At 39.3% G+C, this 14,586-nt stretch overlaps 2 long non-coding RNA genes and 1 pseudogene across 3 annotated transcripts in view; 2 read left to right on the plus strand and 1 right to left on the minus strand.

Annotated features, from left to right (window-relative positions):
- The window catches only part of LOC131276193 (uncharacterized), a 73,769-nt gene extending 71,923 nt beyond the window's left edge, over positions 1 to 1,846 (minus strand). The window contains exons 1-2 of the long non-coding RNA XR_009183708.1: positions 1,638 to 1,846; positions 1,207 to 1,385 (exon numbers count right to left, since the gene is read on the minus strand). This is a non-coding gene — a long non-coding RNA (uncharacterized lncRNA). The remainder of the gene's footprint in view (positions 1 to 1,206; positions 1,386 to 1,637) is intronic.
- Positions 680 to 12,137, plus strand: LOC131276189 (uncharacterized). 2 transcript variants are annotated; one of them, XR_009183698.2, is made up of 5 exons: positions 680 to 819; positions 4,905 to 5,098; positions 7,029 to 7,095; positions 11,111 to 11,169; positions 11,259 to 12,137. It is a non-coding gene; the product is annotated as an uncharacterized lncRNA (long non-coding RNA). The 2 variants fall into 2 exon arrangements; XR_009183699.2 differs by lacking the exon at positions 680 to 819 and adding an exon at positions 1,948 to 2,002.
- A 1,599-nt stretch (positions 12,138 to 13,736) lies between these two features.
- LOC131276132 (large ribosomal subunit protein uL24 pseudogene) lies at positions 13,737 to 14,201 on the plus strand (annotated as a pseudogene).
- Positions 14,202 to 14,586: the final 385 nt, after the last annotated feature.

Genomic DNA, 14,586 nt, shown 5'->3' on the forward strand with positions numbered 1-14,586 from the left:
AGGCATGTGTAGAGAGGTCACATCTCCATCCAACTCCATCAAAGGGCACTCTTTAATTGAATGGAAAGATAGGAGTTCTCAGCAAAGAAAAAGAAACAAAGAAAAGATATACATGACAACTTTTGATGTAAACATAAAGTTATAGAAAATAAAAAATATTCATTGAGCGATCTCAATTAGAGAAGACAAGTAAGGGATAAATGAATTGGTGAGATGGAATTTAGATGAATAGGAATGATATAATCTGAGAATAGAGAGTGAGTGAGAAAGAGAGAATTGATCCAAAACTGAGCCTCATGATCTGTGGGGCAATACAAAAAGTTTTAATATTCATTCAAAACACTGGGTTGAGCAGAAAGAGGCTGGTACCAATAAAAAGGTAAGGGGAAAAATGGCTGAACACTACTCTATGAAATATAGATCCAAGGGACTCAAAATCTCACCCTGATACATCATAATCAAACTGCTGAAAACTAAAGATAAAGAAAAAATCTTGAAAGGAGTCAGAAAATTTGACAATTTGTAGAAAAATAACAATTTGAAGGCCTTTGATTTCTCTTCAGAAAATATAGAGGCCATAAGAGTGAAAAACATCATTAAAGGGCAAAAGAAAAAACCCTCAACCAAGAATACTGCATTGATCAAAAGTTCCTTAAGGTTTAAAGGCAAAATAAAGACAGAAGGAGAGGATCGAAAAACAAGTGAATTCATCACCTGATGACTTGCTCTACAAAGATGGGAAAGGAACTTCAGGCTAAATGGAAATAATTTAAGAAGGAAGCTTTCAAATTCAGGAATAAAAGATGTGGATCAGGAATGGTGAGTATCTGGGGAGAAAGAATAACTGTTTTTCAACTGTTAAATTGTTAAATATATGAATGAATTTTGAAAAATTATAAAAATACAAAATGTTTGCAGAAGTTATACCCTAGACTGGGAACTCAGAAGACCACTTCAGCAAAGAAGGGGATTAAATGATTCCTATGGCTGTAAGGTGTCCACATGTTACTTGGATGGGTAAAACATTAATTCTTTTAGACTGTGATACCTGTATTATTCTCAGAGAAACCACTAAAAAAGAATTCCAAAGGAACTCCAGAAAAATTGTATAACCTAAATGGTCCTTTTTCTTAGAGATAGGAATAAAGTAGCTAAAACATCAGTATACAAGTTATTAAGTGAAAAATAACTCTCTTGGACAAATACCTATAAGCAGGATTGCTGGGTCCAATGGTAACTCCATTTCTCTTAACCTGTCCTTCTCCTCTTCATGGAGGGGACTCTTGATGCAGGAAAATGAAGCATTTCTGAGAACAGGGCTGTGTGTTTGGGTTCTCAAAGGATGTGGACATTTCAAAGCACAAATGATTCACTATGTCCCCTCTCTGTAAACCATAAATCATAATTTCTGCAGTGAGTTCAGAAAGAGCAGGAGTATGAAAATGCATTCAACATCACTAGTGATCAGTAAAATACATATTAGAACACAAAGTCTCACGCCCATATCTTCCAGAAAGGGTACTCTTAGGATGAGAAAGACTTCAGCAGGGAATGTACAGACTCCACACTAAGAGAGTTGTTCAAATATTTAGTCAGGGAGATAATTGGGAACAGGGAGACTTCATTCATTAACTCACCAAACCTCAGTCAGGTAGGTGACTTTGCCAGTTGATGAGCATTAACTGTTGTTCCAGAGTAGTTGAGTTAAAGGTGAAGCTAATTCTTTGCATAGCTGTTATCTGGCAGTTGGTCTGGAATGTCTTAGGTTCTGAGCCAGTAGAGGAGCCAAGCAGACCACTGGTCACTTCAGGTGGTAGTCCAACCCCCAGGAAGACTCACATGAGGCAGAGTTTTGTGAAGATGCTGGGGGAGGAGGGCCAAAAATTTGGACATCCTTGGTACTTCAGAAAGCCTTTATGTGGGGGAAACTACCTCATATTGTGCATCAAGGATGGAAATGTAGAGACAGGAGGCTGGGTCAGGATATGTACTCTTCTTGTAGGTGAGTCACCTCCTCCAGGGCATCAATTCTACCCCTCAGGAACTCTGGGGCAAGAGGATTTTTCAAAGGAACTGTTTCAGTACACCATGGTTGACATGTCATATAACACATACTTGTTGGCTTAAAGGAGTTTATTGTTTCACAGATTTGGAGGCAGTGACACCAAGATTAGACTCAGTAAGGCCTGTGCCCTCAGTGCTTGCTTCTGCCTTTCCTCCCCACCATCCAGGGCAACACTGGGGTTATGGAGGTGAGGATTTCTGACTCCCCCTTTCCCCAGAATAGTCACACTAATATACAGACTCAGGATCCAGGGTAGGTCACTGTCTAGAATGCCTCTCCTTTACTTCCTTTCCCTGACAACTTGGAGCCATCTGGTTCTTTAGCAGCCCTGTTTTCAAGTGTTTCAAGGTTTGGTTTGGGTTTCTATCCCCATTATTTGTAATGCACTCCTAAGGGATTGGTAATAAACTTTTCTGAAAACAGTAACAACAACAACAACAAAAGACACCTTGGCTGTCTTTAATTCACAAGTGTTGTGAAGTAGTTTCTAATATTCCATGCTCTGGTCTTCCAGACAGATATTGTAGTATTTCACACTCAGTTTGGGCCTAGTCCTTTGGCAGAAGTTTTAACACAACATAAGAACAGTGTGACAACTTCACTATTATTTTGCCCCCAGTTTATCCAGTCTGCCTTTGCTGTCCATAAATATTTGTCAATTGGAGGGTAGAAAAAGGTCAGAACTCCACTGTGGGTATTGCTTTTGGAATTTAGGATGACTTTTTTCTCACAATAATTATACATTACAGTTATGAATTACCATATGAAGAAAAGTAACTGAGTAAACAGGTGAATAATAGGAAAAAGAACACTAGATATATCAATAAAATAATATGGATTGTGTCTCTAATTTGAGCCAGGACCATTACTTAATTCTGAGGGCAGCCGATGAGGCCAAGGGTACTTGCTCTGTATTTCAGATCTGGAAATGAGACACAGACAATTTAGTAAATTTCCCAGTTGCCAGGAAGCAGAGTCAGGAATCAGCCCTGAACATGTAATTCCAATGTCCATGTTCCCAATCACATTCATCTTCTGGCCTTGAACATCACAGTTGCTGTCAAAAACATGCTGGGTAAGGCATTAGAAAAGCATTTCAAGGCAAGTGTTCAGAAGCACATTCGACCTTTTTACTTTTACAGGTGTCATTAGCACTCAAAGTAGTTATTTCTCTATGCAACTTATACATACTATTTAAGAAACTTCAGATGACACAGCAAAGGGAATCAAAATCACAAGCTCACCACTGAAAAAAATACCAATGGTAATTTTTTTTTTTTTTTTAATGTACTGGGGTTGGGGATTAAACCTGGGACCTCATATGTGGGAAGCCAGTGCTTAACCACTGGACCACATCGGTTCCCCTGAGTTGGTTTCTTTTGTTTGATTTTGGTTGGTTGGTTTTTGTTTTGTTTTTTTTTTAGGAGGCACCGGGAACCAAACCTGGGACCTCCCATGTGGGAAGCAGGTGCTCAACTGCTTCAGCCACATCCATACTCCAATGCTAATATTTGAAAGTATTTCTTCTCTGATCTTCGAGCATTAAAACACACACACACACACACAAGATAAAGAACTCAGTTAACTATCTAACCTGAAGGACAATATAGTATACTGAATACCCCAAATACACTACAACTACAAACAACTTCTCAAGTCTTCTTTAAAGCCCCTTGCCTGGAAATACAAAGATGGGACATGATTTGGATTGCTACTTGAATCTGTGCTCCCCTAATTGCAACTCTAAGACCCTAAATCAATGCCTTTGTTGCCTTGCAGCTTAGTTTATTTCTCAGTTGACATTACATAGTGTTAGAAACAGGATTCTAAGTACCTACCAACCTGACTCTGGAGCTACTGTTGGATTTGAGCATGGTACAGGTAAAAGCCCCTTCAGCTCTGCCATCTCCCCAACAGCCCTGAGTTCCTGTCTGAGTCCTCTTGGTTCTGAACATCCCTCTTTTTGGTTGAGGCTCTAGACCTTTTAGGGGTAACTTTTGAACTGACATTTTGAACTTTGGTTCTTATGGTTTAAGCTACTAACAGCAGTCCTGTTTGTATACTTGAACCTTTTTTCTTCTGGTTTGGCCTGGTGACATAAGGCCTTTCTGATGGCCTTTTTTTTTTTTTTTTTTTTTTTGGTATATAGGGAAAATTTGTTTGGCAAGTACTTGAATAGGACTTTTAAAATTCAGCTTTGATAATGAGCTCTTTTAAGTGGGGGATGACTCCCTAACAATCAATTTGGCTTTTGTGAGCAAGCAAATTACTTTTGGTCAGCACAGGATGGGCACCTAAACACTATTAGAATCTATTAGAATGTGTACCACCTTTTAAAGAGAGGCCTTGGCCTGATGGAGGAACCACCTAGTGACAGGGCAGATGAGGAGACCCCATCTAATTCCAAGGTAAGGTTGCCTTTCTTTGTCTGAGAAAATGTCACTTTACTTATTCCTTTCATTTTCAATTGAGTTCAGATATGAACATTCTGACCATGTACATTATAGATGACATATAGAATTTCCTTATTTAGGGAGTATTCTATTATTGTTTCAAGTTGTTATTTACAAATAGCAACAGCAGGGAGTCAAGTATATGGGCTTTTTAAATGGCAGCAGTTTTTCCTTCTAAGAGTAAGAATTTTTTGTGCCAACCAAAATAGACATGAGAGATGCATTCTCTAGGAAAAGCTTGTGTCTTTCCATGTGTGTCTGCTACAGTTACTTATAGGATCTTTCACTCAACCACTGTTTCCCATCTGCACCAAAAGTGCAAAAGATCTGTGTCAATGCTACACAGCATGATCTGATCCTGAGTATTTTCTTTAATATAATTACAGGTGGCCTCAGGTACAAGAGAAAATGATATGCATTTTTGAACTTCAGAAAAAATCTAGATAATTAAAAAACCAGGGTGGAGCTGATGTAGCTCAGTGTTTGAGCACCTGCTTTTCATGTATGAAGTCCTGCGTTCAATCCCCAGGGACTGTGTGCTTGCTTTACTCTGAAGAGCCACCCTGATTCCAGCTTCCAGGTGAGAATGAGAAATGGGGATGTGATTATTTTCTAGTTAAGTGATGGCCATGTTCTACAGTCCTTGTAGGCAGCTGTGTTCCCTTTAGCTGGTGAGGGTTTGTGTACCAGGGCTGGAGATATCTATGTCAGAGTCTTTGAGATGAGATTGTGAAGGTGGGGGTGGAGAAACTATTTCCCACCTATATAGCACAATTGCCAGTGACAACTTCTCAAAAAATCCACTACCACACCCTTTACCTATACTTGCTCATTCAACCTTCAACACTACCATACTATGACTGTTTATTCCCACTCTTCTGATGAAGAACTGAGGTGCAGAGACAATTAGCCTACAATTTCAAACATGAGTGTCCCTGACCCTGATGCTATAGCCATAACCTAGCCCCATCACTTGGCCATGGGATGATTCTACACCGTGCCAGCAAGGGAAACTGATCATTTGTGTGTATTCCTGGATATATCAGACCTGCACAGATCCTACATCCTGTCCATCATTATAAGTCAACTCAGTGATCACATGACTCAGACCTGTTATTATTGCCGTTACCGCAGACTATGAATTGACATAGTGTGAAAAGCACTTAGAAATTCCACATGCCTGTTCAGCTCAGATTCTGAACGACTGCAAGCACAATCTGGTTTAACTAAGTCAGTCCTCCACACTACAGCCCAAACAGATAGGAATTGGGAGATATTAGCATATTTCTTGAGTCCTAGAAGTGCTTGGCACTGTTTGCTGCATGCCTTAGGGACAGTGACCAATAAGAACTCAAGTTATCATTTGGCTACTGATCTGGTGTATATCATCCTTGCTGCAACTTTTATAACTGCATTAGAGCCTTAGCACTCAACTCATGTCTCCCCTTAGTAATAAACTATCAAATTGGTGCCTGGATAGTATAAGGATGAACATCCAACACATTCAGTGAATAAGCATTCAGGGTATAGAAAAGGAAGACTGGAAGGAAAAATACCACATGATTTATAGTGGTCAATTTTTAAATGACAGTATTTAAATATCTTCAAATCTTCTATAACTGAGTCTCTTCATGATAAAGGATTAAAAAAAAAACATAATGTTTTGCCTATCCAGTCCCACAATAAAATTTATAAATGTCTTTAAAACAATTACCCTATTATTACACTTTGGAAAGCTAATAAAATGCTCGTGTACAAATAACAGCAAAATCCTGCAGAAACAGGTGCTGGACATTGTATGTCCTGCCATGGCCCACTGAGTGGACTGGGGGAGAGTGTAAACTACAATGTAAACCATTATCCATGTGGTGCAGCAGTGCTCCAAAATGTATGCACCAAATGCAATGAATGTCCCATGATGATGAAAGAGGTTGTTTATGTGGGAGGAGTGGGGTGAGGGGGATGGAGGGTAAATGGGGACCTCTTACATTTTTTTAATGTAACATTTTTTTAATAGAGGAAAAAATCCTATACAAAATATGAAAATGGGAAGCAGGTATAGCTCAGTTGTTGAGTGCCTGCCTCCCATGAATGAGGTCCAGAGTCAAATCCTTGGTACCTCCTTTAAAAAAAAAGAGAGATGACATATGTGGAACCATGAATACTGATGATTTTGTAACAGGACAAGGTGATAGTAGCATTTTAGTTGGACTTCAAAATGGCAGGAGGAGTGATAATCCATCATTGAACAATGGCATGTATTTTGTAACTTTTTTGGATTATTTCACATTGCTTTCGGAGGTCATTAGCTACAAAGTCAAGGACTGCATCCCATTCTATTCCTGTACCTACCTTTTGCTATCCTTTTTCCACTCGTCAGCAGCTCACACTATCCTTGTTAAATACCTGCCTCCATATTACTCTAATCCTTTGTCCATGTCGAGCAAAACTTCAGAGTACTCCAAGGGCACCAACTCCAATATACTGACTATTACTCTTTATCCTCCTAGCTCCCCAGAGGGCCTGCTGAAAGATCTGAGTGCCAGGGCAGTAGAGGAAGCCCCATCTAATTCCAAGGTAAGTTTCCCTTTAGAACCATTGCTTTCTGTATTTTTCTTTTTCCATTCAATTAAATATGACCATTACTTTACAGATGATATGTACAATTTCCTTGGTGGGGACTGTGTTCACTTGGCATCTGTTTTGACCTGCCAATCTCTGTTTCAAAAGGACAATCACAAATGGAAGCATTAGATTATAAAAGGAAGTTTTTCTTTAGCAGCCATATTTTCTTCTTGGATTAAGAATTTTTTAAATGCCAACCAAAATGGAGAGATACATAATACAGGAAAAGCTCATCATGCCTTTTCAGGTGTCCCCTCACTTGCTTTTTGGTTTCCTTGACTTGGCTCTCTTTCCTACCTGGTTTTCAAAAGCCTTCTACAAACACAACACAGTAAGTTCTGATCATTATAGTGTTTTCTTTTCTGCAACTGCAGGTGGCTCCAAGAGCAAGCAACAATATTATGTATTCTCTCATCACACACTTGCTGAGGAAAAATCTAGATGATGAGCAATGAATATTCCTTGTTGGCTTTGTCTAGAGAGAACCTCTCCACAGAGAGAAGCTTCCTGATGTGTATGTATGATTCTCAATGTGCATGTGTGAGAATGTGTGACCATGTGTGTTTTCCTAGATTTCTCTAACACTAAATAGTTGCTAATGTCAGCTTTCTGTGTAAAAAATGCCAGTTCATTTCTTCATGGGTATATGTCAAAATTTTATCACATTATATCCTTTAAATAGGTTCAGTTTATTTTATGCCAAGTATACATCAGTAAACCAGGAAAATACCCCATTACCCTTCAGGAAAATGTTCGCAGGATTCTAAATGGATAAAATTGTATTAGAGAACACCTCTTAATAAGATTTAATTAATAAATCTTAATTTAGTAATATATCTCACCTCTTAGTAAGCCTTTATAGTCTGATCATGGCATTTTGATTGGTCATGATAAAAGAAAAGCAGCCATATCTGACTTTTTCAAAACGTATGAGATATGGAAGGATTGAGAGGTGAATGAATTTTCAAGTTTCACATCTAGAGAACAGGAAACCATATTGTGGAGATATTAAGTGATTTGACTCCAAATTCTATACACTTTGTTCACATCTTTTTGGCCTTATGGGATCTCGAATCGTCTATGAGTTTGGAACATTCATGATTTCAATTCTTATTACTGAGCACCACACCTTCAGGGCATCTGCAGCACAATGTAGTATTATCCATTTTTCAAAAGCCCAACAGCCATTTGTGCTAGTAGCTATGGCATGACAATACAGAAAGAACATATCCATCATCACACTACACTTTCCCAGGCAGCAGCTCTGAGCCTGCCATTGGTCTTTTCATTGAACTCATCTCATACAGAGTATTTCCAGAACAGTCAGAATTTCAGGGTGATAAGTTTGGAGGTAACAGCTTTAATGGTCCATCAAAATGGGGGAAGTAAATAGTCAAAAGGGGATTCTTTCTCCATCTTGCTCATTTGCAAACCATTTATAATGTCTTATTGAAGGCCTCTGAATCCACAGAGTCCAGGGATGGTCTAAGAACCTGTGGTGATCTCGGGTAGCCAGCAAGCCATCAATGGAGAAGGGACGGGTGTGCCACATTCTCCAAAAACTTTCTTGCAGATGTTTATGTTCCTAAAGATTGGCTTGTGGATCAGAGATATGACTCCACCAGCAGTGATGAAAATGACAATCCAGGTAGGTAATATCACTCAAGATAGGATCCAATGAGAGTGGATTATCAGAAACAGTCTGGTAACACTGCTTGCTACTTTAGCAACTGAAGAAGGGACTATGAACTCAGAAAGTAATGGAAATATACATGGAGGTCTGCTTTATTCTTTCTATATTTAATTACAATAGTAAGAAGTATTATGATCATGTTCTTTGAGCGTACTGTGTTTGCAATCATCTTTCCTTCCTATGCTATTTAAGAGTCACTTTCCCATAAGACCAATCATCAAAGCCTTTGTTTTTCTTTGGTTAGCAGCTCTTGGGAATAAAGCACAAGAGAGTGTAGTTGAGGTTTTGGTGTTGACCTACAATGGAGGGGATCTGGCAGGACACAAGCTCTCCCAGACTATCAACTAGACTTGGGACAAAGTTCTTCTACTGGGTGCCAGGTGGTGGCTGAGAATTAGGGCTTCTCCCTCTGTACTTAAAGGTCTGGTAGCACTTCATTAATGTTTTATCCTTTCTGACATAAAGAACATATGCTCTGGGCTTACTGCACATGCACCTGGGTGCTGGAAAGGTATCGAAAGAAACATATCCTTGAACATCCTTCTATTCTCTACTGCTCACACAAATCCAAAGTCCTGGGATTAGATTAAAACCTGAAATTGCTTCCATTTGAGAGGTTCATGTACAACTCTTTCTCCAACACATTCCAAAGCCTGGCTGAGTTTCTGGAGGCCTTGTATGAATGGCCTGCCAGGCTTGTTTCACATATTGGTTCTTGTTGTCCCTGCTCCTCTCATATTATTCCCATATTATACTGCCACCTTCTTCGGTAAATCAATGGATCAATTAACCAATCCATTTTAAACCAGGGAGCAACTCTCAGAGGCATGGAGTTGAATCATGTCCTGTGGGTGATAGTGACCATTAATCCTATAAATCAGGTGATTGTCCTGAGACTGGTATGACCTTAGGTTCATGGAAGACACTTTGTCCTCACAGCATCCCTATAGGTTTCTGAACTGATTGGAGGGGTTGAAAGTAAGATTAGAGGTAAAGTAACTTGTCTGTATTCACTTAGTCTGAAAGTGATATAATAGGGGATCTACAGGCCACTTTAAGTGGAATCTTTTGGGAATTCATCAAACCACTGAAGTACTAGCACTGATGGGTGCCTGGACAAGACTGAGGAAAGGTACATGGAGGGGCATGACTGTCAAGTGGGGAACAGGGCAGAGTTGACTGGTTAGAACACAAGACCTGATTCAACTTCATGCTTCTGATAGTTGCTCCCTGGTTAGAGTGGACTGGTTAATTGACTAATTGATATTTTGGAGAGGGTGGCAGCATAATAAGGGAACATTGATTGTTCTCCAGTGTTCCTGTATTATAGAACAATATGATTGGTGGAAACTGACAAGGAGAAAACAAATGGGCAGTAATACAGAGAGAGAAAAGAGCCAGGGAGGTAGTGAAGGTGGTAAAAAGGAGAAGAAAGACAACATCATGTATAGAAAGACATGGAGAGTATTTGCCTTCTTAGAGGAACAAGAGGATACAGGCATTACTCACTAGCCACAGTTATAGTATTTGAGAGCTGGGAAAGGGACTCTGGAATCTTAGACCCACTTCTTCACAGCTGAGGTGAAGTGACTGAGGCCCTAGGAGAGGAGTGTGAAGGTGAGGACAGAATTGTGTCCTGGGAGCAGACCACACCCTGTCATAACCAACAGGAGCTTGAGTTCTGCCCTCAACCCTAACTTTCCCATTTTCTTTCATAAGGTTGATAGATCACCATTCCTGCCCTGGTTACCAGGAGGCTTACTTCACAGTTTCTGAAGAAGTATCAGATACAGAGAACAACAATTTGCATGTAATTTCCTTCCTCTTTCTGTCTTTTTTGTAATCTCTCCCTTTCTTATTCATAACTCCTCTTTATAGCTTTTCTCCATTCTGTCTGTTCCTTATTTTATGATTCTTATCCTGAAGGAAGTGGTCTCATCCAGGAAGTTGAGGTCATGGGAACAACAATGTCCACAAATTTCTTCCATCCTCTTTACCTATTTTCTTAGCATTGCCCTGGTTTTAACATATGTGCATCACTGAATCAGCTTGCATAAGCCTGAATGGTCCAGGCAGGGAATCTGGGCTGGTTGTCAGAAGCTTTGGGCCACACCCAGTGGAAGGAGCACCTGTGAAGTTAGTTCTGGGGTGGGCACTCCCCTTGCAGGGTGTTCCTGCACATGTGCACATGGTCATCAAGTGGGTTCCTTTCCTTGTAGCTGTCTACACTGTTCAAGGAAGAGGAGTCTCTTTTCATAAATTCTCTTTTCCTAGAATACACTGAAGACACTGAAGAAATGGATGAAAAGGCAGGAAGAAGAGGAAGAGGAAATGTGAGTATGGAGTGGATAGGATGAAGAGAGGAAGGGAAACAAGTTCACGTCCATTCCATTGCTTTCCTAACCTTCTTTTGGCACTTTAGGAAAATCAGCAAAACTGAGGAGAAACTGAGGTTTCCAGTATTCTATGTGAACTTGGAGGTGGAAACATGAACTGGCTGGTCAAAGTAAATGCAGACAATTAATGATCCGAGGTGTCTTCTGGGTCCTGTTACCCACTTCAGAAAAACTCCTCCATCCACCTCTGTGCCTCCCCAGTGATCCTTACTACTGACAGCACAAAGACCTTGAGCTGGAGGCCTCAGCCTGAGTCTCAGAGGATCTAGAGATTACATGATGTTTGGAGACTGAAAGGGGATATAATACCAAAGAAATGGAGATGCCTCAGTGCTCAGCCCCTTTTACCCAATTCCCTAATCAGCCAATTGAGGGAAAATTTATTTTTCATTTTGAAAGATTTACACTGAGTTTTAGAAATAGGTTTGACATTTAATTTTAGATGTTAATACATTAAACAATATCTCTCCAACTACTTTTCTTCATCCTTATCAATAAAATAAACACAGATAGATAAGCACCCTAAACAAACTTTGAATGAATGGACAAATAACTGTAAATTTAAGACTTAACATCTGTCCTACCAATGTCTTCTGGACATTTCATTTCCTGAAATCTGTTCCCTCACCTGAAAGGGATCATGGGAACAATATTACCCAACTTCAAGCCAGTGAAGTTGGCTTTCAGTGCTGTTTTCACTTTCATGTCAGTTTTGCTGTTTATAGCACCATGATTCACATTTCTTTCCACAAATATATTACTCCATTTTCTTCTGGCACAAAGTATTATCACAACTGATGATGAGATGCTATGTTCTTTTCATAATGTCACTTGCTCTACTCTAATGCTGAAAAGATTTCATTCTTCCTTTACACCCTAGTAATTTTACCTAGAATATGTTTTGATATTGGTCATTCTGTGTCAATACTCAGTGTAAGGTTTTATAATGCAGCTTCAAAGAATTTCTTTCCAGAAAAATAAAAAATTATAATTTTTAATATTTTTTCATGTCTTTGCTTTGGTTTTCTCATTCAGGCACTCCAGTTATTCATAGATCATACTTTATATGTCTGTCTTCAACTTCTGACTTTTTTTTCCTCAAATTTGTCAAATACTCTTAATACTTGGCCATCCTACATTTAAAAGCACTATTCTAGAAATAACCTGTAGAAAAAAATTCCTTTAATTTGGTTTGCTGATTTTTAAAATGCCTATACACATAAAAACCTGTCATCTACATTATGCCATGATCTTATTACCCAGCATCTTGCCAACATGTAAACTGAAACCATAAAAATGTTGGACTCCTACAAATGGGCTCACACTGAGATTTGACAACTGCACTCCCAGGCTTCCTGTATGTGGGGACATTATGCTGCTCACTGAGTAGACAGCCATCTGTGGAAGTCATTGAGCCCTGATCACAGCTACATCTATAACACATTCTTGTGGTGTATCTCTTAAACAAATGACAAGAGCTACATCATTTAAGCCTCCTCCTTACACTTGAACTCCCCTGCTCTGTACAAGTGACTTGTTCCAGTATCTTCAGTAAAGTTTGGCTGAATTTATGAATTACATAGAGTTTCACATGACAGATGAATACTGGGCAAGAAATGAGATTCTATCCCAGCTCTACCTTGCTTCCATAACTGAATGTAAAAGAATCTTCGAATCTCTGGACCAAACAGAGATCATGGGTAAAAGAAAACCATTGATCTAAATCAATTCATGAACTAACAAAAACTAAGAAAATTAAGCTAAGTTCTTATTCTGTACTTGCTTTCCAAATGATGGCAGAAGGTCTTGATTGCCTCTAGGAAACAGAACGTAAGACAAGGATATCAAATTCTTGGCTTTTCTGAGGAGAAAGAGAATATATTAGAGATCTTATGTGAACAAGGGAGTTGAGCCAAGCAATCAGGTGGTGTATATTAGGGTAGAGGGGCAGTGATGGGAGATGTCACCTGCCTATCACTCATTTAGGTGTAATCTTTGGTGTGATAGACCCACTCCCTTTCCTTGTCTGACATTTGGTCCCATGGAACTCACCACTTGGCTATAGGAGGGGACAATGAAGGTGCCATCATCAGTATCTCAAGATAGTCATTAGTATAAGCATATTTACAGAATAAAGGCAAACTCTTAAGCAAAGTGATATAATCACCTAAAATCAGGTGCTAGAGGAGAGGGTGGGGAAAGAGAAGGAAGAGAAACACACTAATTTCATCACTGCTCACAATGAGGATTAATACACACTAAAGAAATGGATGATTAAGGGAAAATTTAAAAAACAATTACTAGAACAAAATCACAAACCAGAAAACATACACATGTACACAGAAGCATACAGGTGCAAGAAGTGTACTTTTGAGTATTCTTGCCCTTTAAAAATATAATGAATTTAAGTAGTTTCCCGTGTTAAATACAGTTAAAATCAGCATCAAAAACAGAGAGCAGCTCTTTTTCCTTTTGCAGCCATCGCTGAAGTGGCAGGGGCCAAAATGAAGTTCAATCCCTTTGTGACCTCTGGTCAGAGCAAGAACCATAAAAGGCATTTCAATGCACCTTCCCACATTCGGAGGAAGATTATGTCTTCCCCTCTTTCCAAGGAGCTGAGACAGAAATATAATGTTCGATCCATGCCTATCCGAAAAGATGATGAAGTTCAGGTTGTGAGAGGACACTACAAAGGTCAGCAAATTGGCAAAGTAGTCCAGGTTTACAGGAAGAAATATGTCATCTACATCGAATGGGAGCAGCGGGAGAAGGCTAATGGCACCACTGTCTGTGTGGGCATTCACCCCAGCAAGGTAGTTATCACTAGGCTAAAACTGGATAAAGACCGCAAAAAGATCCTCGAATGTAAAGCCAAATCTCACCAAGTAGGGAAGGAAAAGGGCAAATATAAGGAAAAAACAACTGAGAAGATGCAGAGAAAAAAGAATCTTATGTACAAATTCCATTGAAAGCTGCTAAAATGAAAAAAAAAATTAAGAATTCCAGTTTATATTTTATATTTATAAACACCTTAAGCAATGGACTTTTCCACATAGAAGACAGATGAAAGTGCTTAGATGGCTTAGGCACCCCTCTCACTTGATGAGTATGGAAAGAATTAAAGAGCTGTATTGTTTGGGAGTGATGGGGAGATAGCTCTATCTCTTTGCAAAGGGAGAGGTAGGCCATGCTTCACACACAGAGAAATTCAGTTAAATCATATGAAAAGGAATTTCAGGTTTTGGTTGCCTTACTGCAATAAGTGACTTTGCAGAATTGAAGATCTGGTTTAAGGTTTTATGAAGGAAACAATTTGGTTGAAAGGCAAGAATATTCTGGTGTGGAAGAGTGGGG

This window comes from Dasypus novemcinctus, chromosome 26, assembly GCF_030445035.2.
Source record: "Dasypus novemcinctus isolate mDasNov1 chromosome 26, mDasNov1.1.hap2, whole genome shotgun sequence".
In the NCBI taxonomy this organism is placed as follows: Eukaryota; Metazoa; Chordata; class Mammalia; order Cingulata; family Dasypodidae; genus Dasypus; species Dasypus novemcinctus.